General features: G+C 37.7%; 1 long non-coding RNA gene across 2 annotated transcripts in view; it reads left to right on the top strand.

The window, feature by feature from the left end:
* The first annotated feature begins 3,450 nt into the window (after window positions 1–3,450).
* LOC133631987 (uncharacterized) overlaps window positions 3,451–23,270 on the top strand; it is an 84,310-nt gene continuing 64,490 nt past the window's right edge. For both annotated transcript variants that reach the window (XR_009821638.1, XR_009821637.1), the window contains exons 1-3: window positions 3,451–3,512; window positions 3,617–3,692; window positions 4,107–4,168. This is a non-coding gene — a long non-coding RNA (uncharacterized LOC133631987). The remainder of the gene's footprint in view (window positions 3,513–3,616; window positions 3,693–4,106; window positions 4,169–23,270) is intronic.

Here is a 23,270-nt window from a genome sequence, read left to right as displayed (position 1 = left end):
ATCAATTACAGAGGACACAAATGATAGACCGATTCTCAGGAGAATATGTATAGTATACACTAAACCCTCGTTAATTGATTACGGGCCTGACAGTGGTAAGTGAATTTTTACAAAATAGGAATGATTAATTATAAAGCAAACATTTTCATAGCTCGATCATGAAAACCGAAATACGTTTTTCACTTTGAAAGGCGGGACTGGATGCTGCTTGAGGCTGAGCCAATCAGTGGCCACGACACTGAAGAGTGTGTTCAGATAGTTTCGGTCTCATCTAGTAGCCGATACTACTGTAGTATTATTTTTTTGGTTCATATAGCCATTGTTTTGCTTGAAATGCTTAATTTTGACCAAAAATGCATAGAATATATTTGGAAATAAAAAATGTAGTCTACGATGTTGTGAAGCCACGAACTAGTAAAAACAATATTCAGTCAAAGGCTGGACTCCACGGCGGGGTCCAGACTGAGGCCAAGGGAAAACAACTCATAGCCATAGCATACATGAACAAGTTACATAGTGTCAGGACGTGGACTATGGTGACGTAAATTACTGCATGGGTTGCTTTCTCGGAATGCAAGCGAACCAGACTGGACATGGCGTGAAGGTAAAGACATATTTTAATTCTAATAAAGTACTAACAATAGGGTACAAACAAAAGGCGCGCACAAGGCGGAGAACAAACTTGGCTATGAAAACAAAGACTAGCCCAAAGGCAAAACTATGGACGTGAAACAAAAAACACTTACTGTGACAAGAAAGAACAGCATGAACTATGATATCAAGAGAAGCATGGGTATCATCAGGTAGCATGGGTAGTGGAGGGTATCATCAGATAATGTCGCCAGGCCGACTACAAGCTTAAATAATAGTGACATGGTTAGTGACAGGTGCGTGAGTCCAAAACGTGAAACAGGTGAAACTAATAAGTTGACATGGTGACCAAACAAGGGAGCGTAAACAGGAACTAAAAGAGTCCAAAAACCAACAGGACATAACTAAAACAAAACATGATCACAAAGACATGACACATATAATCAACAAAACTTGCAACAGAGGGTAGGGAGTGGGGGCTACGGAGGCCGGCTGCTCCTGTAATATCGTCTATCGCCCCTAAGGGCAATGGACGGCTGAGTATATAAGTTTTACTATGATTTCATACATCATTATAATAATAACTATTATGGCAGCAGCAAGCATTCATCTTTAAAAAAAAACAAGTACAATGTATGTACTGTATTCTGTACATATAAAATGGAAGCATGGTTTCAGTGGTTTCATTTGGGACTGAGAAGAGCATTAAAATAGCATAATGACTCGTTGCTTCTAACAAGTCGTGTACCCCCAAAAGCCTGTGCAACTCGTTATGAGATATCATAGCATACCTTATGAAGTTATTAGTGTAAATCAAAGTTGTTTGCGCTCTGAGAGGACAATTGCCTTCCTCTCTTCCTGCATCCTTTATTAACTTTCACCTGACTTCTCATTCTTTCCTGTGCTCATAAATAATACAGCTGCCAGATGGTGTCTGCTCCTCTCACACACAACAACCACTTTTGCTTCTTGCAATTACCACCTAGTCTCAGAGTGAAATCTATATTAGGACGGTCCAAACTTTTAGCCTCTTAGACTTCGCAAGTTTGCATGTAGAGCTCCTGGCCTTGTTTCAAATGTTCTCCTGCAGCTGAGCCCTTGATAGTTTGTTTAGGATAAACAATAAAAAAAAGTTCACTCAAGGCAGGAATGAGTTTGTTTCGTCCTGCTTGGCTCCTATGATGCATGTAGAGTGTGACTTGCATGTAGAGCAGGGGTGTCAAACGTACGGCCCGAGGGCCGGATCAGGCCCGTAAACAGGTTTTATCCGGCCCGCGGGATGAGTTTGCTAATTAAAAAAATTAACCTGAAATTTTTTGAATGAAAGAAACAGCTGTTCTAAATGTGTCCACTGGATGTCGCAATAGCAAGTCTTTGTATCTTTATAGATGATGCTACACATGTACAAAATAAACCACATGATATTAGTACGTCAGTCAAGGAAAATGATCAAATTACATAAATAACAGTGTAATTTGATTTTGATAAAAAATGTTTATCCTGATAGATTGAAAATTAACACCAATGAGTTGACTGATGAACATTATCACATAATTTATTCAGAGAATATAAATAACGACAAATGAAGTATAAATACTATTAACCGCAACAGGTAATTGTAAAAAAAAACAAAACCCAAAACATTATGATTTGTACAATTTTAGAATGTGCTTGTTCTATTTATAAACAAAGAAAACAATCTGAAGTTGTCTTTATTTTTAAGTTATCGTGCCGTGATTTTACCAGTCCGGCCCACTTGGGAGTAGATTTTTCTCCATGTGGCCCCCGATCTAAAATGAGTTTGACACCCCTGATGTAGAGGGATGCATATGTGTACAAAAACTAAGTAATTCATGTAAATGGCAGCAAATTTTGTTCATGAGAAAAATGCAATTCTGTCATGTTTAGGGATGTGCGTATCGATCCTGTGGTATCGATATATCGATACTCACACGCTACTCATTTGGCATCACTTTTCTGAAAAAAGTATCGATATAAACCAAAAAACGGCGTGTGGGGGGTGCAAGCATCACTTTCAGATGTTTTTGATTACTTACTTAACTTACTATGTGCTAGGACACCCCTGTACCTGGCAGAGTATAGAGCTGGCCCAGTCACGTCACAGGAGACAGCGAATGAGCGTCGTCAACGTGCAACACACACACAGCCAGCCGACAGCGTTGTTACTTTTCCTGAACAGCAATCTGAGACTTCAGTAAAGTGCAACGTGTGACGACATATCTCGAGTACACTAAAGGTGTGATGGTGTCAGACATTTTTGTAGATAATTTTTCCAAGTTCATTTTCTCAGGGAACTGTCTTTCGTATGCAGGTTTATAGGACAAGGAAATCCTAGTTTATTGTGATAAGGAAATTATTGACTTTGCTTCAGAGAAGTGTTATAAGTTTACTTCCACAAAGAGGTTTGAAACATAATATTGTTATGAATAATTGTTTTTTTAAGCTTTTTCTACCAATACTTTTTTTTTGAGAAATAAGAAAAGTGAAAATGTGTATATTTTTGTTTATATTTAATTTATTTTTCATATTTGTTATTTATTTTAATTTTACATTTGTTATATATTGACCATAATAAATGTGGTATAAATGGTCTGTATTTGTCTTGTGAGTTGTCTTAAATAATAACAATAGTAATAATATTTTTGACTGACAAAAATTGCCAATAAGAAAGTAATGGTATCGGTATCGGTATCGATGAAAATGCAAGAAAAAGTATCGGTATCGTATCGAATCCTGAAAGTGTGGTATCGCCCATCCCTAGTCATGTTACGTTTTTTTTTTTTTGTGCCTTTATTTTGAAGAGCCCACTCTTATTCTGTTACTTCCTTTATTGCTGATGCTTGACTTCCTGCTGCCGTTCCGTCTGACATCAACAGCATACTCACGTTACTCCAGGACTGGTAAACATGCTGACTAAGATATGTTTGTCATATTCTGTGTGAACATTTGTGAAAGGTTATTTTATTGTGCCTCGTGTTTGTGTTGTTTATATGTCACATTTAAGGAGAGTCACTATGAGCTGTGTGTGGAAGCTAGGCTAACAAGCTGAGCCAACTTAGCGCCCTTGGAAGCGGAAGGAGGTAGGAGGAGACTAATGGTTTATTTATTGTAAATACAAGTGGTTCATTTCATTTTAAACAAACGGGAAAATGTCATTATTTGTATTTAAATAAGAGCTGTAACTTGTAATTAAGCTTAATGTATGTTAAAATTCATTATTTAAGTTTACTAAAAACGATTGTTTATAAGTTTAAAAATGTAAACATGATTTATGTATTGTTTGTGGAATTATGGTACGATGGCATTTGTATTTTCTGTCCATCGTCATAGTTTTCACGGTGTCAAAATTGTGAGGAGAAAAGGAGGAGAGAATTAAAGTTGCACCAGTCGAAGCTCTCTGCATCTTGTGTCATTAATCCAAGTGGGCCGCTACAATTCATGCGAGAGTTAAGCAAATCTTGAAAGACGTCATTATTTACACTTTTTTGTGTTAGGAACTCGCATGGCTGCGGTGGTTGTGACCCCGAGATGCAGGAACCAGGAGAGGGATGATCAGGTAAGAGGATTTTAATATATTTAAACAGAGAAGGAAGCAGTAAATCAATCCTCGAGCCCTAAAGAACAGGCGACACCGGCATAAATAGCACCCTGCTTATTAACAGCAGGTGTGGCAAGGCTGCCAATCAGCAGCAGGTGAGGGGAAACAGCACTCAGGGAGACAAGCAGGAAATTGAACCAAAATAAGAGCACTGATAGGAAATAAACACAAAACAGAAATGAAGTGACAGATTGTCACATTTTATATGGAGCTAAAATAGGGGCAACGTTTTGTACGTGAAAAAATATACTTCAAAACTGAAAAATCAAGAATTGATGTTGAGTTTTGACAGATACATTTGTCTATTTTTTTCAGGTACAATATAATTATGATTCACTCCATAGTAATTATGTAGAATTAATAATTTATTTTCTTTTTCTTTTTTTAATAATAATTATTTATTCATTTGATAGGGAAAACATAATACAGGTACTGAGAAAACAGACACTCCTTTGTCCCCCCCCCCCCAAAAAATACAAGAAAAAAAAAAAAACATAACAGAAAATACTAAAAGTTAAATAATAACACCCCCTCCCACCCCCCGTCCTACATTTCAGTCACAGTGGGTGGCAATGTACTGCCTTCCTCTTCACCACAAGCAGATAGAGAATCATACGAACTGACTAAAAGGAAAAAAAGTAACAACAAAAATAAAAATCACAAACATACGGAGAAGTGTCACTGAATAAAAACAACAACAACAAAAGAGTTGAGGTAATTGGAAAAGTTAATTGTCAACAGTGAATGTCACATTTATGCTATAGTGTTTTTAATTTAGCTATGTAACTAATCATACAGCCCCAGGTCAAGTCAAATTGTTTTGGTGTACCCCTCAGATTATATTAAATTTTCTCTAAATCTAAGAAAAACATGAGGTCTTTAAGGCAAAGGGAGGCCTTGGAGGCAAACTGTGATTTCCACTCCAAAAAAATCCTTTTACCAGCTATTAATGATGCAAAGGCGACACTATCCCTAAAAGTCTGCTTAATTTTTTAAATAGTTTGGTGGAATTAAAAAAATAGCCACTTCTGCACAAGGCCTCAACTTAAAATTTAGTGCATCTGCAAGATGTTTTAAAAATATGAATCCAGTAGGCTTTCCAGACAGGGACAGGACCAGAACATGTGTTGATTTTCTTTTTCACTTTCATATATTTGGATATATGAGCTTCTGTTGATTTCAGATTCAAATCTTTTTTTTTTTAAACATATGTAAACACTCACAAAACAAAAATATGCAATATATAATATTTAATGATTCTATGTATTATATCATGTGTCTGTTATCTACTAATTAAAACAAGTTATACGATTTCAGTGTGGGTGTAAGTACTTTTTGAGCACATTTAACAATATTGTGATAGTAATCATAACTGTTTTGGTCCCAATAACAACCATATGAAATAAGTCAAAAGAGTAAAATCTCTTAAAAAAAAAAAAAAAAAAAAAAAAAAAGGTGTTTATTTTCTTAATGTTTCCGTAACGGTATGACTTTCTGTCTCATAAAAATATTTTTTTCGGTTTATTTTTTTTAAACATATTACCACTTTGTCCTTGGTCAAATTTATATTGCAAATAATATAAATTACAAATAATATTTGCATTACAGTTAATATTGTTACATAGAAATAAACGTTTTATGAAGTCGACACCTTGGGACGGAATTATCTTAAGCTATGTTATTGGTTATGAGGAAAATCGTGATGAAGTACAAACAAATCGGAGATCAACGGCATATGGAATTATGATTACAACAGTTGGCGCTATAATCTCTAACCATAATTATGGTTTAGCCAATAAGAAGCCTGAAAAAAGTAATTTATGGGAAAGGCACAACCAAGCAATAGCAAATGGGACTCAAACTTGAAAGTGGAGTTACTCTTGAATATAATGTTAACAAAATCAATGGCAAATAAACTTATTAAAATGCATATGGCAGCAGTGATTGACCATTTTCCGGTCACCATGAAGGAAGTGTTAGGACAAGATGATTGAGTAGTTTTTGGACGCCTCCAGATGAGCCCCCACCGCTCATCCTTCATCCCGCTCAACCTCTCCCTAAGACGGACATTTATCGGTGGGGATTATGAATGATGATGTCGCGTACAAATAGGAGTATTTTTACACGGAGGAGCAAGGGCAGGTCAGATGATCAGCAGTCTTGTGCAGGTTGCGGGCAGGACGCAGGATGTTGGATGTTGTGATGTGAAAGTGGAGCAGACAGATGGCAAAGCGAGATCAGCAGCAGATGAGAGGTGATTGCAGCAGAGATAGCCGCTGTCATTAATCAAACGATGGTCGATAACTTGCTGCATTGCCTTGATGGATTGCTCGCTTCTTCTCTGCAGCGCTCAACAACTATTCACTATTTACACTGCAGAATATTGCAATATTTGCATTTTTTTCAAAATAAGCACAGTAACAACAGGGTTAATATTTTAAAGTATTTTGTATCTCCCCAACTCTTGTATCATAAAAACATTGGTCTAGTGCATATTACAAATGTATTATGATGATACTAGGACTTTAAAGCAGAATTAAATAACTTTTCAACCTTCATAACATATGTTCATAACTCTTCAGTCAATCAATCAATCAATCAATCAATCAATCAATCAATCAATCAATCAATCAAAGTTTACTTATATGGCCCTAAATCACAAGTTTCTCAAAGGGCTGCACAAGTCACAACGATATCCTCGGCTCAGATCCCACATCAGGGCAAGAAAAAACTCAACCCAATGGGATTACAATGAGAAACTTTGGAGAGGACCGCAGATGTTTGGGGCCCCCCCACCCCCTGGGTTACCGGTGCAATGGACGTTGAGTGGATCTAGCATAATACTGTGAGAGTCCAGTCCATAGTGGATCTAGCATAATAGTGTGAGAGTCCAGTCCATAGTGGGGCTAACCGGAGATCGTCTTGGGTGGGGACAAGTCAGCAGCGCAGAGACGTCCCCAACTGATGCACAGATGAGTGGTCCATCCTGGGTCCCGACTTTGAATAGCTATTGCATCATCTGTGGTCACCTAATCTGTGCCCCCCTTCTTGTGTAGAAGGGGGCAGAGCAGAAAAGAGATGGCAGATCAACTGGTCTAAAAGGCTGGTCTATTTGAAGGCTAGACTATACAAATTAGTTTTTTTAAGATGGGAATTAAATGCTTCTACTGAGGTAGCATGTCTAACTGTTACCGGGAGGGCATTCCAGAGTACTGGAGCCCGAACAGAAAACTCTCTATAGCCCGCAGACTTTTTTTGGGCTCTGGAATCACTAATAAGCCGGAGTTCTTAGAACGCAGATTTCTTGCCTCTTGGGAGGATACATGGACTTACATGACACCTCTGTCGTGACCTGGGGGGGGTCTGTATCGCTCTCATCGGCACTAAGCAACTTTGAGGAGGGTGGCAGGAACCCTGCCACACAAAAAACTATGAAAGTGCTGACTTGCTCTACAGCAGGCCAGGGCAATTATTTTGACTCGAGGGCCAAATTTAGAGAAAAACATGTGTCTGGGTGCCGGTATATCTATATTTAGGAACACTAATACAAAACCTTACAATAATGTCTGTTTGAATGCTAAAAACGTCATGACAGACCGCCTTAAAAAACGCAATAGAATACACATTTTTTTTACTGAATGACACACCCAGAATGTACATGAAAATAGGGAATGTGGGATTTACAATATTAATTGTAAATTGCCACACTCCACTCTTCGTCAACAGCACAGCAGTGGAGATCGTAAGCAGCACCAAGTTCCTGGGGGTGCAGATAACTGACAATATGACCTGGTCCCTACACACCGGAGCTCTTGTAAAAAGAGCTCAGCAGCGCATGCACTTTTTTGGTCAGATGAAAAGAGCACAGCTCCCTCCCCCCATTCTCACCACATTCTACAGAGGCACTATAGAGAGCCTACTGACCAACTGCATCTCTGTCTGGACTGGAGCCTGCAGTGCCTCAGACTGGAAGTCTCTCCAGAGAGTGGTGAGGACGGCGGAAAAGATCATCAGGACTCCTTTTCCTCCTATCCAGGAAATCGCAAAAAGCCACTGCCTGACCAGGGCTCAGAAAATCTGTAGAGACTCCTCCCACCCCCACCAAAGAGTGTTTTCACTGCTGGACTCTAGAAAGAGGTTCTGCAGCCTCCGTAGCAGAACCTCCAGGTTCTGTAACAGCTTCTTCCCTCAAGCCATCAGGCTCTTGAACGCATCAAAATATTCCCCTCAATTCCCCCCAAAAACGGATTAACTCGCTGGAATATAAAGACAATATAACATACATCCATAAACGTGGATGCATGTGCAAAAGTGCAATTTATTTATCTGTACAGTAATCTATTTATTTATATCTGCACATTATTTCTCTTTTATCCTGCACTACAACAAGCTATTGCAACAAAATATTGTTCTTATCTGTACTGTAAAGTTCAAATTTTAATAAAAATAAAAGGAAGTCTATGTCTTAACTATGAACGATAAAACGCTGAATATTGACAATGAACGTCACACCCCCTCTCGATCGACATATTTTACAATCAAGCGAAATGCAATAAACAACCTGAACCTAGACAAAACCCAGACAAGACTTCACCCAGGTTTGACAACTCTGTGGAAACGCTCCCCACCCACACTGCTTGGTGCCTCGTCTGAGCTGCTGTGACTTAGATTACCGTGGTAACTAGTATATCATGCAAAAGCGCAGATGCCAAACATAGAAATACTTTGTATAGTTCAAGACTAGAAAACATCACTGCACATCATAATGGCAGCTACAGCTATGAACTTAAAGATCTAAAAAAATGATTTGGGAATGTCCAGTGGGCCCACCAGATTGAAAAGCTCAACGGCCTTAATTTGCCTAGGTCTGCTTTACGGCATACGTCACTTCCCCTTTCCCCATTTGTTACAAAGGCAGAAGTTGATGCAAACGCCTATGTGCAAAATTACTGCTATAATTGCCAAAGCTGCAAAACAACAAAAATAACCAAATGTTTTGTCTGAGGAGACAAAAAAGAAAAAGTGAGACTACCTGGATAAAAAGACAGTCAAGGATCAACAATGACCCGGCTTTCACTCTCTGGCGTGAGCTGAAAGACGAGGAGGGATCTTTGACCAATTTCACCTTGGCGAGTAAGTAATTTTCGATGCTCAAAACAAAATTATAATGCTAATGTTAGCTATTGTAAATTTGCGTAGTAGCAATAAATAGCCACAAGCTTGATAGTTTGCAGTTTCACACTGACACGACCGGCCACGCAACAAACTCAAAAGTACTCCATAAAGAAAAAAACAATGTGATGACTGCAAACCGCAAACATGAAGTTGGAGTAAAATATGTAGACTGTGGAAATATCAGTCATACTGAATCATTGTGGTATTATCTTGTAAGTTTGTGTGCACATGAACATAGTTTCTGGAGATTTATGACAATGTGCACTAGTCCTCTTGGGAAATGTGGTCTTCCCTCAGGCAAAACACTACCGCTTTGGTCCACTGGCGGCGCCGAAATCAATCAAAACTGAAAGTGCTTAAGTGGGGCTTTGAGACTTTCTGTGCGGAGTTTGCATGTTCTCCCCGTGACTGCGTGGGTTCCCTCCGGGTTCTCCGGCTTCCTCCCACCTCCAAAGACATGCACCTGGGGATAGGTTGATTGGCAACATTAAATTGGCCCTAGTGTGTGAATGTTGTCTGTCTGTCTGTGTTGGCCCTGCGATGAGGTGGTGACTTGTAGCTGAGATAGGCTCCAGCAACCCCCGCGACCCCGAAAGGGACAAGCGGTAGAAAATGGATGGATGGGATGGTAAAATGATGATATGTAAGTTTTGTCATTCAACATTTCGACTGAGTTCCTGCAATATTACAACTTTTACTTCGACAAATGTATTGTCATCAAATTAGTATTTTATTATTCATAATTATTATTATTAAATTATGAATTTATTAATGAATAATTATTAATTGTATTATTAATAATGTAATTAAAATGTTCTGGCTTTATTTATGTATTTATTTATGTATAAATTTTTTTACAGACAGACACAGTTTTGTATTTTATTATTGTTTCTTTTGTTAATATCAGAGTCCGTTCTGCAAAAAGGTCATCCCTAGAAGCACACATTTTATGGACAGGGACCCACAGTTAAAATATACATCATCATATAATATGCAAAATACAATACAATACATTTCAAAATCTACACACCCAATTTCATTTATAAATTAAAAAGGAATCTTTAAATCCCCCAAATCAGTCTCAATATCCTATTATTCAAATTTGATTAAAAGGTTGCATCTTGAAGATCTGCGATAATCTCATCATACATACAGAGGTGAAGACCAAAATTATGCGAATTCCTCAACCATAAGCTTTTTTTAGTCTAATATTATGAATTTTTTTAATAAGGAGTGTTTCGTGACATACGAGTATATTTAATAAAATTAATCGTAATGTGTGAACTTTTTTTGCTATTTTTTCTATGTTCAATATAACATGATTTTACAGCTTTTCCTGAATCTATTTTGACTTAGTTCTCACACTATTATCATTTTATTAATATTAATGTATTCTTATGAATTACTGTTTTTTGTAATATTCCAACTTTATGATCATGAAAATAAATTTTTCATAAATATGCTGTTTGCAACTTGCTGAAAGTTATATATTTTCATACCAAAAACTATAACAAGAACACCGTCTTCTCCTTCCAGTATTGTGGGTGTAAAATAATAAATATCCTTTATCCTGCATATTCATAAAGACAGACACGCTACATGGATTGGGCTCTAAACTATTTTGCTCATTTAAGAGACACTCCTCTGCACGAGTTTAGTACATCAGCTTTGTGTGTGCTATCAACACGCCTCAGGCTCATGTGTTTTTAAAATGTCTTTATCTTTCACAATTGCTAATTATATTCATTAAAAATTGCTCGTCGGCCCGGGTAAATTTGTCTGGTGTTCAGGGTCGTCACTCATTGCTGTCTCGTACACACTCGCACGCCTGGACAAAAACAATTTACAGTCATGTTGTTGTTACAATTGAATATACATTCAATGATAGCTAATGTTACTAGCTAAACTTGGCCATTTTTTTTTAAGATAATTAGTAATTACAAAAAATACAAAGACTTTAAAAAAGTTATGTCAAAGCACGCATGGTAACATAAACTAGTTAAAGGCCTACTGAAACCCACTACTACCAACCACGCAGTCTGATAGTTTATATATCAATGATGAAATCTTAACATTGAAACACATGCCAATACGGCCAGGTTAACTTATAAAGTGCAATTTTAAAATTCCCGCCACACTTCCAGTTGAAAAACTCCTTTGGATATGATTTATGCGCGTGATGTCACAAAATCCACGGAAGTGGTTGGACCCCATCTGACCCGATATAAAAACCTCTTGTTTTCTTCGACAAAATTCCACAGTATTCTGGACATCTGTGTTGGTGAATCTTTTGCAATTTGTTTAATGAACAACGGAGGCTGCAAAGAAGAACGTTGTAGGTGGGATCGATCGGTGTATTAGCGGCTAAGTACAATACTTACAGCAACACAACAAGGACTACTTACTACGCCTAGCCGATGCTTGCCGCCAAACCCACGGATGAAGTCCTTCGTCGCGCCGTCGATCGCTGGAACGCAGGTGAGCACGGCTGTTGATGGGAAGATGAGGGCTGGCTGGCGTAGGTGGAGCGCTAATGTTTTTATCATAGTTCTGTGAGGTCCGGTTGCTAAATTAGCCTTAGCGTCGTTAGCAACAGCATTGTTAAGCCTTACCAGGCTGAGAGTTTTTAACCGTGTAGTTACATGTACATGGTTTAATAGTATTGTTGATCTTCTGTCTATCCTTCCAGTCAGGGGTTTATTTCTTTTGTTTCTATCTTCATTTGAGAACGATGCTATCACGTTAGCTCAGTAGCTAAGTGTGTCACCGATGTATTGTCGTGCAGATAAAAGTCACTTTAAATGTCCATTTCGCGTGCTCGACTCTCATTTTCAAGAGGATATATTATCCGAGGTGGTTTAAAATACAAATCCGTGATCCACAATAGAAAAAGGAGAGAGTGTGGAATCCAATGAGCCAGCTTGTACCTAAGTTACGGTCAGAGCGAAAAAAGATACGTCCATCACTGCCTCTCTAGTCCTTCACTGTAACGTTCCTCATCTACGGATCTTTCATCCTCGCTCAAATTAATGGGGTAATCGTCGCTTTGTCGCTCCGTCGCTCCGTCGCTCCGAATCTCTCTCGCTCCATTGTAAACAAAGGAAAATTGTGAGGAATATTACCTCCTGTGGCGTCACGCTACTTCCGGTACAGGCAAGGCTTTTTTTATCAGCGATCAAAAGTTGCGAACTTTATCGGCGATTTTCTCTACTAAATCCTTTCAGCAAAAATATGGCAATATCGCGAAATGATCAAGTGTGACACATAGAATGGATCTGCTATTCCCGTTTGAATAAAAAAAAATCATTTCAGTAGGCCTTCAATGGTATTCTTGTTATATCTTTTTTTGGTTTAAAAATGTAACAGAGAAAGTTCCAATCAGTCCCTTTAATTTTGCACCAAAAATGTCAGGGGATTTCACAAACATGGTTATTACCTGTCAGTCTGATGTAGTGTTGTCCCAGTACCGGTACTAAAATTATTTCGATACTTTTCGATACTTTTCTGAATAAAGGGGACCACAAAAAATGGCACTATTGGCTTTATTTTACCAAAAAATCTTAGGGTACATTAAACATATGTTTATTATTGCAAGTTTGTCCTTAAATAAAATAGTGAACATACTAGACAACTTGTCTTTTATTAGTAAGTAAGCAAACAAAGGCTCGTAATTAGTCTGCTGACATATGCAGTAACATATTGTGTCATTTATCATTCTATTATTTTGTCAAAATTATTAAGGACAAGTGGTAGAAAATGAATTATTAATCTACTTGTTCATTTACTGTTAATATCTGTTTACTTTCTCTTTTAACATGTTCTACCTACACTTCTGTAATAATAATGTATTATTCTATTGTTTGATACTTTACATTAGTTTTGGATGATACCACAAATTTGGGTATCAATCCGATACCAAGTAGTTACAGGATCATACATTGGTCATATTCAAAGTCTTCATGTGTCCAGGGACATATTTCTTGAGTTTATAAATATAATATAATTTTTTTTTAAATGAAAGAAGATGTTGTGATGTCAAAAAATATCAACGTAATCATAGTAGTATCGATTAGATATGCTCTTGTACTTGGTATCATTCGAGTGGATGTTAGGTGCAGATCCACCAATGGCGTTTGTTTACATTTTGACGCTGGTGAGCTACGGTGTGTAGTGAAGCATGTTTAGCTATTCCTCGTCCTGCAGGGATGATACTTGTAAGAATCTTACTTTACTTGTCGCCATGGAGGCGAGGATTAGTGATTTAGAAGTAACTAAAACACTGCCGACTTGGGCTGGACTTTAGCCGCTAGCTAGCTAACCATGTCTTAAGGCACCTCTTCCTGAGGGCGTTTCAGTGTTATAATTTCACCTTTATCGTTAGTTTTTAAGCCAAAATGCGTCCGTTCTCCCTTTTCTGTCTACACACTGTGTCTGCTTGTAAGTACTCTGTGATTGTGCACTGCGGAACATGCTCTTCCGCTCGTAAACCAGCAATGACATGGCGTGACGACGACGAGGGCGCCGGACCGGTATTTTACAGAAGCGGTATAGTACTGAAAAGGAGTTATTAGTATCGCGGTACTATACTAATACCGGTATACCATACAACCCTAATAGGCACAAATACAATTAACATTACTTTTAAGGAAAATCATTTTTCATTTTGTCGGAGGATGGTGACGCTGTTATTTTAGAAGGCTAAGCTAGCTACACAACAATGCGAGCGTTCTAATTCTAACCTACTGTTATTACATACTGTTTTATTGTTTCCTCCATTGCCATGAATAGTAGTCACCAAGCCCACCAATAAAAGTATTTTATTGGAAAATCCATCTTTATACTGGCCGCAGGTTTCTGAAGCAGAACTCTTCAAAGTGCTTTGCACACACGAAGAGAAACTCTTTCCGAGTTGAAGGCACATTGCCACAAATCATGAAAAGTTAAAAGTAAGGCACTTTCTTATTTCAGATGAGGCTGAAAGTTTGTGGTTTAGTGTCGTACCATGGACATTTTTGTCGTTTGGACTGTAAATGCTCGAACGTTGAATAAAATGGTGGACTCACGCAAAGACCGTTGGGTATGCCTTTACCAATTATAGAGATAGTCGCAGATGTCAAAGGGCTGAAAAAATTCCAAATGGATTGTTTGGAGGAAGTCAAACGGAAAGCAAGATTGTTTTATAAATATCTCTGCTATTCCTCCACGGTTTAATTTCAAATTTTTAGAACTAATGCAGATCCAAAATTAACATCAGTAGGTGCCATCAGGTTAGAAAGTTAATTTTGTAGAAACAGGGCCCCTTTACTTGGAAGTGGAATTCTTGTCGGCTGAAACATGAACATTTCTACTGACACAAATGACAGTGCATGATATCAATGTTCTTTTTTCCTATTTTGTAAGTAAACATTGATGAGTTGAGTGCTGCCTAGGTTGAAGACAATGTAAAAGAGACTCGAGTTGTTCTTCTTTACAAAAAAAACTCAAGTAAAAGTAAAACGTGTGTTGCATTAAAACTACTCTGACATGTACAATGTATCTAGATAGTTTGTCTGCTCAGTTTGGGTTGTACCGTTGAAAGCAGAATAAAACTTGGCCAATTGAACACATCACGCATGCTAACAAACAACAGCCATGGAGGAGAACAAGGCCGTTCTGTCTTCACCAATGTAATGTGACGAAATTTGCCCAGCAACAGACTGAGGGCAGCAAATAAACATACTACTGCAGCAAAGGTGAGAATGTGGAGTATTTTACTGCAGCAACAGGGAACGCTAACATTAGTATAAATACAAAACCCAAAACCAGTGAAGTTGGCACGTTGTGTAAATCGTAAATAAAAACAGAATACAATGATTTGCTAATCCTTTTCAACTTATATTCAATTGAATAGACTGCAAAGACAATATACTTAACGTTTGAACTGGAAATCTTTGTTGTTTTTTGCAAATATTAGCTCATTTGGAATTTGATGCCTGCAACATGTTTTCAAAAAACCTGGCACAAGTGGCAAAAAAGACTGAGAAAGTTGAGGAATGCTCATCAAACACTTATGTGGAACATCCCACGGGTGAACAGGCTAATTGGGAACAGGTGGGTGCCATGATTGGGTATAAAAGCAGCTTCCATGAAATGCTCAGTCATTCACAAACAAAGATGGGGCGAGGGTCACCTCTTTGTGAACAAATGCATGAGCAAATTGTCGAACAGTTTAAGAAGAACATTTCTCAACGAGCTATTACAAGGAATTTAGGGATTTCACCATCTACGGTCCGTAATATCATCAAAAGGTTCAAAAAATCTGGAGAAATCTCTGCACGTAAGCGATGATATTATGGACCTTCGATCCCTCAGGCGGTACTGCATCAAAAAGCGACACCAGTGTGTAAAGGATATCGCCACATGGGCTCAGGAACACTTCAGAAAACCACTGTCAGTAAGTACAGTTTGTCGCTACATCTGTAAGTTAAAACTCTACTATGCAAAGCGAAAGCCATTTATCAACAACACCCAGAAACGCCGCCGGCTTCGCTGGGTCCGAGCTCATCTAAGATGGACTGATGCAAAGTGGAAAAGTGTTCTGTGGTCTGATGAGTCCTCATTTCAAATTGTATTTGGAAACTGTGGACGTCGTGTCCTCCGGAACAAAGAGGAAAAGAACCATCCGGATTGTTATAGGCGCAAAGTTCAAAAGCCAGCATCTGTGATGGTATGGGGGTGTATTAGTGCCCAAGGCATGGCTAACTTACACATCTGTGAAGGCACCATTAATGCTAAAAGATACATATGGAGAAACATACTGTATGTTGCCATCCAAGCAACGTTATCATGGACGCCCCTGCTTATTTCAGCAAGACAATGCCAAGCCACGTGTTACATCAACGTGGCTTCATAGTAAAAGAGTGCGGGTACTAGACTGGCCTGCCTGTAGTCCAGACCTGTCTCCCATTGAAAATGTGTGGCGCATTATGAAGCCTAAAATACCACAACGGAGACCCCGGACTGTTGAACGACTTAAGATGAACATCAAGCAAGAATGGAAAATAATTCCACCTAAAAAGCTTCAAAAATTGGTCTCCTCAGTTCCCAAATGTTTACTGAGTGTTGTTGAAAGGAAAGGCCATCTAACACAGTGGTAAAAATGCCCTTGTGCCAACTTTTTTGCAGTGTGTTGCTGCCATTAAATTCTAAGTTAATGATTTTTTGCAAAAAAAAAATTAAGTTTCTCAGTTCCAACATTAAGTATCTTGTCTTTTCAGTCTATTCAATTGAATATAAGTTGAATCATTTTATTCTGTTTTTATTTACTAATTACACAACGTGCCACTTCACTGGTTTTGGGTTTTGTAATAGTCGTAATTTATTGTATTCTTATTTTGTTGTTTTTCCCTGAAATGTTGAACACATGTTGGATATTGGATGTTACAGGCCTGCATGTTTTTAAAATTCATGTTTTTTACCCCCTTTGCTGTCAAGGCGTTATGATGTGGTTGACATCATTTAACTATGTGCCACACTATGACGAATAAACATCAGAGTGGTACAGCAAGGTGTCCTGGGCTTAGCAGGTTAAAAGAAATCATCAAAGGATCTGCTACGTATAAAAATAGACGTGATAGACAACGAGATGAAACATTTGATTGTCGGGCGGCTGGGTGACACTGCTCTAAAAGAGACATGTCTAATGTCTTAACACTTATGATGTGATGCTGCAGGAGACGGCTCTTACTGTTTGTGACTGGCAAGTGTTAGTCCAAAGGGTTAGTGTGGGTGGATCGTACAATGGGATGTCTAAGTGGACGTCTCATAGTTTTGACTTGTAGACATTTCTATTACTTAGGTGTTATATATATATATTTTTTTTTTTTTTCTGACCTCTGAAACTGCCTGAGGCTGTTTGGGTCCCAAATGGTAAACACTGTTTATATGGCCTCCAATATTTACATTGGTAAAAGGAGTATTATGTTTACACCAAGAAAGGAAACTAAAAGGTGTAGGAAACAAAGTGATGAAAAATTTAAATATTTAATTGCAATTAATCACATATGTCCATAGTTAACTTGTAATTAATCACATATTTATATATATTTATGTGTGTATGCGTACCGTATTTTTCGGACTATAAGTCACAGTTTTTTTCATAGTTTGGCCGGGGGTGCGACTTATACTCAGGAGCGACTTATGTGTGAAATTATTAACACATTTCCGTAAAATATCAAATAATATTATTTAGCTCATTCACGTAAGAGACTAGACGTATAAGATTTCATCGGATTTAGCGATTAGGAGTGACAGATTGTTTGGTAAACGTATAGCATGTTCTATATGTTATAGTTATTTGAATGACTCTTACCATAATATGTTACGTTAACATACCAGGCACGTTCTCAGTTGGTTATTTATGCGTCATATAACGTACACTTATTCAGCCTGTAGTTCACTATTCTTTATTTATTTTAAAACGCCTTTCAAATGTCTATTCTTGGTGTTGGGTTTTATCAAAAAAATGTCCCCAAAAAATGTGACTTATACTCAAGTGCGACTTATATATGTTTTTTTCCTTCATTATTAAGCATTTTCGGCCGGTGCGACTTATACTCCGGAGCGACTTATAGTCCGAAAAATACGGTATATATATTTTTTGGGACAATTTGTTTGCTTTATGCAAATGTTTGTTTATTAAACATTGTACTTTTTTAACAGCTCAACAGAAATTGGACACAAACACTCTTTTACATGCTGTGCGATGGTGTTGTGCCAGATTTGGTATCCCTGAAAGAATTCATATCCCCCGCTGCTGGAGCACTTGTATTTATAGGGGTGGAGCTACACTTCTGTATTCAAATACCAGTTTGGCGCATTAATAACACCAAATGTGAATTGTTACAACACATGCCGTGGTTGTCTAAGATGTTTGGTAATGCAACCTGTAACACATTATTTCTACCTCAGCACACTGAAAAAAGTCAGTGTTCAAAAACAAGAAAAAAAAATACAAGAATTAGGGGTATTTTATTTGAAATAAGCAAAATTATCTGCCAATAGAACAAGAAAATTTGGCTTGTCAAGACTTTCCAAAACAAGTCAAATTAGCTGACCTCAATGAACCCAAAAATACCTTAAAATAAGTATATTCTCAATTATAACATCTGTACTACTATATGAGTATGTATTTTCTATTGTTTCATTGAAAATAAAACAGCAAAGTCCATTTGGCTGTCATCTGTTTTTATATGAGACACAATTGTGTCAAAGTCATGATTTTTTTTTCATACTTGAAGTAAGAAATTATTACTTTAAAAAAGTAGTTTTATACTTGTGAGTGTTGATGACACAGCTTTGCAACAGTTGATATTCTAATTTCAAGCATGTTTTATTCAATATAGGTCATAAAATCTCAGCTATAAACTGTAATATCTTACTGAGATTATTTAGTACCAAAACCCTTAAAACAGGTAAAACACTCTAACATAAAATCTGCTTAGTGAAAAGAATTATCTTATCAGACAGAAAATAAGCAAATATCACCATTATTTGAGATATTTAATCTCACATAGATTTCAGTTTTTGCAGTATACAACTTAATCCTATTTATATCGCTGCCTTAAAATGTCTTAACCTTCTTTATTTTGTAATGAAGTGTAATATTCCTGTGCCATCAGCCTGCTATATACTGTAATTAAGGATTATCCACCATAATTGTCATAAGTGAATATACACATTATTTCAGCCTGCCAGAAAACACATCCCCTTCTATAATCTTCATTTGACGTACTGGCATTTATTTTGGTAGAAATATTACAGGTTACATTACCAAACATTTTTTATAATCAAAGCATGGTTGTGTGTTATTAATGTGCTAAAGTGGTATTTAAAGATATAATTAAAGCTCCAACGAGCGTTCCAGCAGCAGCAGGTACAGTCGTGGTCAAAAGTTTACATACACTTGTAAAGAACATAATGTCATGGCCGTCTTGAGTTTCCAATAATTTCTACAACTCTTTTTTTTTTGTGATAGAGTGGAGCACATACTTGTTGGTCACAAAAAAACATTCATGAAGTTTGGTTCTTTTATGAATTTATTATGGGTCTACTGAAAATATGATCAAATCTGCTGGGTCAGTTGGAACACCCAACTGCGCCCAAGACCCAACCTCCGGGCTGATGATTTTAGGTTGTCCTGAAGAATTTGGAGGTAATCCTCCATTTTCATTGTCCCCATTTACTCTCTGTAAAGCACCAGTTCCGTTGGCAGCAAAACAGGCCCAGAGCATAATACTACCACCACCATGCTTGACGGTAGGTATGGTGTTCCTGGGATTAAAGGCCTCATCCTTTTTTCCTCCAAACATATTGCAGGGTATTGTGGCCAAAACAGCTCAATTTTTGTTTCATCTGACCACAGAACCTTCCTCCAGAAGTTCTTATCTTTGTCCATGTGATATCAGATAATAAGGTTTGCGTACGCTTTATCATTCACCTTGTAATGTACCTGCTTCTCTACCATCTCATTCGTAGTTTGTTCCGGAGTCCGAATGAAGAACCATTCTCAATTTCTTGAGCTACCTTCTTAAATAAATCTGTTTCTTTTTTCTCCCCTCGATGCACTTCAAAATGTTTTGTCCTTTTAATTTGTGAAGCAAATAGACAGTCTTCATTGCAATTCTTGCTATGTTTTTATTGAACGTTACCTGTCTCCAGGTTTTAACCCGGGCTTTGAGACTGGCACATGCGTGACATGAAGGGTCCCTTCCGGCAACACACACCCAATCAGGAGATCTGGTTTCCCAATCGCATAAATCAGGTGTCTTAGTCCGACTTTCCAAAAACCGAATATGATCGGATTAGTGTATTTCCAAGGGTTGTAGAATGCTTTATTTACAGCCGAACTGTTTGAGAAATTGGACTAAATTAGTGCAAGGACATGTACTGAGTGTAGAAGGGAGAGTGCACACAATACAACAAGGCACAGTAAGCATAGGGAAGCTATGCAAAAACTAAATCAATGATCCAGCGCCATCCAACAAATGAAGCTGGCTCAAGAGGCTTTCTGATTGGCAGCCAGGGACAGATGTGTCTCCTGATTGCCAAGGACAGGTGAGCGAGCCAGCGCTCAGACCACAGGAGAAGCGGTGACTAACAGGAAGTGGGAAAAATTAGCGCGGCCAGACAGAAAACGCTGCAAAATACAGAAAACTAATAATTAAGGCCTAACTGTCATGTGAGATCATAACAATACTGTAAGTTTAATTCTCTCCATTACCATTACGGCGTCACATTATTTATTTATTTTTTTATAATTATTATCAAGGACTACATTAATATTAAAAACACATGTTATATTTATATTATTTCATGGTATATGTCCATATTTTATTTTATATAGGCATAATTTTTGCTACACTCCTGTACATCACATCACAGTGACAGTTTTCCTATAATACATTGTGAAATGGGTGTAATTTAAAATGGGTGTAATTAATAAGCATATTGACACTTTTGCAAGAATATATACCGTAAATTCCAGACTATAAGCAGCTATTTTTTTCTTATGCTTTGAACCCTGCGGTTTATAAAACGGTGCGGCTAACGTATGGAATTTTCTTTGCTGAATCACGTAACGCAAATAGTTTTAGAAAAAAAATAAACAAACAAAGGTGTGCTAGTGTTTGTGCTATCACCCCATCTTTTTCACAAGTTGGCTCACTGCAGGTGCTACAGTGCCCTTCTGTTTAGACTGAGCTTTCAACCAGAAGTACAAGTGCCATTTAATCTACTATTCGTCCATAGCGTTTCTTGGAAGTTCCACAATATTATTTAAACAATTCTTACTTACTAAACTGTCCCATGTGTGATGTCTAAAAGAGTGTTTTCATGTATATTTGTACATGCTATCATAATGTAATCAAGCTAGCATTGTTTGCATTATCACATTTTCGAGTGTCTGTATTAGTATAATTAACTTACAATGGCATTATTTTTGTATTGTTCAAAGTTTCACTAATTTCCTCAGTAAATTCACTAAAACGTCACCGTGGAATTATTGAATCGGTTTAGCTGATTGGAGAGCTTTCTTCCGCAGCTACTCGGTCCATGACGTTGACCTCTGTTTTGTTTTTGTCCGTTTTACTGCCGTGTAACATACACTGTTTGGAAACAATTAGGTATTTAAATCAACATTTACAAAACCGGTTTTGTGTAAAATAATTGATTTCACAACATATATATCTGCGGCTTACAGTCTTGTACGGCTAAAAAAAACGGAATAATATTTTTTGAGTTAAAAAATGTTGGGGTTGGGAAATACGGTACATTTATTCCATTACACTGTTACAAAAATATGAATGATGTAAACAAAATACAAAATTTATATAAATAATAAATAATTTATTAGCCTGATATAACATCATCATCATCTTTGATTCAATTTAATTATTTGTATCTTATTTTGTATGCATAGGCTGAGTTTTTTTTTTGGTTCAGCTATTGTAAATATACATCATTAGACTGTGTTTTAGTTATATATATATATATATATATATATATATATATATATATATATATATATATATATATATATATATATATATATATATATATATATATATATATATATATACACAGTATATACCCATTGTAGTATAAGAAGTATTATAATACTGCAAACCTAGAGTTGCAATAAAGTTTTTGCCTCTTCAGAGGGCATGGTGGAGGTTACATTTAATAAGTCTGTTGGTTAAAATCTTTCACCTCTGACATCCATCCATCCACTTATCCGATAAAAGTGCAGCTTTTAACGACAAAACCCCTTTCAAGCGCCTTGTCTATATGAACGGCGGTGTCATTGACACGCGACATAGGAAGTCATGCTACTTATGCCTGTCAATGATATCTTTATTGAGCTGACAAAATAGCTCTGTCAATGCACTCTCTCTGATTAACCCAGCTCCTCATTGACAGTATGGACTATTGACTGAGAGCCATGAGAGTGCGAGCTCGTCATTGTGGCCGTAAATGAAGAAAGGTGTCTGCGCGGCATTGATCTCTGGGATTCCTGGCATATTTTTTTTACATTCACACTCTTTACTTTTCAAACGCTTGGATCTTTTGGTCTGCGTGAAGACGACATTTTCTCGAGTTGTAAGCGGGGACCTACCCAAAACAGGGACAGGAGGGCGGGCCTCTCCCATGACTAGGGCCCGGAAGGGCTCGGATTATGCTAACTTTTGTATTTTAATCACCACCAATAAAAGTGATAGACCTATCTATACTCGTCGGGATGAGTCATTGTTGCTAAAAACTTTATAAGACTGGCTTTAGTGTAGACTGACCATACGTCCTCTTTTCCCCGGACATGTCCTCTTTTGCGGGGTTGTCCGGGCGGGGTTTCTTAAATTCCTCAAATGTCCGGCATTTTGAGTCAGGGTTGCGTGTATTTTCAATGTACGTCCAGGGCTAAGAAGGGGTTAAAAACAAAACAAATTGAGAAGGTGTGCGCACGCAGCAATATTCGTGAGGGAGGGGCAGAGACAGAGAGAGCGAGGGAGTGGATTGATCGACATACTTAACAACCGTCCCGATTTTCCCGGGAGACTCCCAAATTTCAGTGCCCCTCCCTAAAATCTCCCGGGGCAACCATTCTCCCGGTTTTCACCCAGACAACAATATTGAGGGCATGCCTTAAAGCACTGCCTTTGCGTGCCGGCCCAGTCACATTATATCTATGGCCTTCACACACAACTGAATGCAACGCATACTTGATCAACAGCCATACAGGTTACACTGAGGGTAGTGGTATAAACAACTTTAACACTGTTACAAATATGCGCCACACTGTGAACCCACACCAAACAAGAATGACAAACACATTTCGGGAGAACATCCGGAC

This window comes from Entelurus aequoreus, linkage group LG17, assembly GCF_033978785.1.
Source record: "Entelurus aequoreus isolate RoL-2023_Sb linkage group LG17, RoL_Eaeq_v1.1, whole genome shotgun sequence".
NCBI lineage: Eukaryota > Metazoa > Chordata > Actinopteri > Syngnathiformes > Syngnathidae > Entelurus > Entelurus aequoreus.
The sequence above is the reverse complement of the archived record's forward strand: the minus strand, read 5'-3'. Positions and strand labels throughout refer to the sequence as shown.